The sequence below is a fragment of the Pteropus medius genome, unplaced genomic scaffold (genome assembly GCF_902729225.1).
Source record: "Pteropus medius unplaced genomic scaffold, Ma_sr-lr_union100, whole genome shotgun sequence".
Lineage (NCBI taxonomy): Eukaryota > Metazoa > Chordata > Mammalia > Chiroptera > Pteropodidae > Pteropus > Pteropus medius.
In genome coordinates, this window is record NW_024352784.1 from 14,694,727 (window position 1) to 14,696,365 (window position 1,639).

A 1,639-nucleotide genomic window follows, 5' to 3' on the forward strand; every position below is an offset into this window, starting at 1 on the left:
TAAACTTTCTATCACCAGTTAATCAAATTTCAAATTGGATCCCTTTATCTTGTCCTAATTATAAGAAATGTGCTTAATAAGAAATAAAAGATAAGAAGATGTGATTTGACATAGAATTTACTAATACTAGCCAGGCACTGAGGTGTACAACAGGCTTTTTCTCTGAGAAGCTCTTAGTAGGGAAGAACGACAGGCAAGTATATTCTATACATTATTATTGATATTGTTCTTGGAGCAGCAGCGAGGCTGTTCTTAATGATAATACAGGAAATCAGTTTCCTGGATCAACTCTCCTTGCTGAAACATCCTAAAAATCCTAAATAAAATATTAAATGTAAATTTGACACATTAATAAGCTCTCGGGAAAGTAAATTCTCAGGTCAAATCAGGTACTGTTAAAGAATGGCAATTTTTTTGAGGGGGAGAGGGGATTACAAATTACCTTATTTGAAGGAATGGTACAAATGAAACAACTTTAGATGTTTTGGTACAAATTGTAGAAAAAATAAAGGTAACCCTAACATGCATGCACTGCCTTGGTGACCAGAGAAGTTACCTTGGTGGCTATGGGAAGGCTATGGGAAGTTAGCCTAAGGCTTAGTTCTCATTATGTCTCCCAGGGTGTGCTTGCCACCAAGATATCCTGTCATTATTCCAGGTTCTAGGGGTCCTTCATCTTGCACAAGTTGGTTATGTGGTAGTCCAATTCTTTGATGAATGTCATTCAGGTAATGAGTCTCAATGAAGTCACATAATAGGGGTCATTTTTGTCAGTGGCCAGTTTGTGTAGTTCCAGTAGTGACTGATTTATACTTTTCTCCAAGTACAATGCACCATCCATTACATTCAGCCCATTCTCCCAATGGTTACAGTCAGTTTTTTTGATATCTTGAAAGAAGATTCGGTCACCTTGTTATTGTACAATTTCATCAATTTCTCAGCATGTTCCCTCTCTTCATGAGGCTGGTGAAGAAAATATTAGACACCGTCCTTCTAAGCCACATCATCCTGATCAAAGTAGTAAGACATAGACAGGTAGACACAGGATGCCCAGAGCTCTGGGTTGATCTGATGGTTGATGGCGGCCTCTGAGTACTGGTGGTAGTTCTGGTACACTTGTGAAGGGGATACAGTTGTCATGGCAGGCGGCTGAAGAGATATGGAGCTGCAGTGGGTGCCTTGGGATGGTCCAAGGGTGCTGTGAAGAGGTGGTGGAGGACTGACTGTCTTTGAGCACTGGCCAGGGTAAGGGTCTAGGTTCAGTCCAGATGACTCTCAGTAAGGACTAATATACAAATTCAGTAAAGTTGCAGTATACAAAATCAACACGCAAAAATCTGTAGCATTTCTTTACACTAATAATGAACTATCAGAAAGAGAAATTAAGAAAAGAATCCAATTTATAATTGCATCGAAAGGGTTAAAATACCTAGGAATGAATTTAACCAAGGAGGTATAAGACCTGTACTCTGAAAAATACAAAACATCAATGAAAGAAATTGAAGACACAAGTAAATGGAAAGATATGTCATGGATTGGAAGAATATTGTTAAAATATCCATATTACCCAAATCAGTCTAAAGAGTCAATGCAACCCTTATCAAAATTCCAATAGAATTTTTCACAGAAATAGAACAAA

The 1,639-nt window shown here is 38.0% G+C and overlaps 1 pseudogene; it reads right to left on the reverse strand.

Annotated features, from left to right (window-relative positions):
- Positions 1 to 590: 590 nt before the first annotated feature.
- Positions 591 to 1,161, reverse strand: LOC120590542 (ferritin heavy chain-like; annotated as a pseudogene).
- Positions 1,162 to 1,639: the final 478 nt, after the last annotated feature.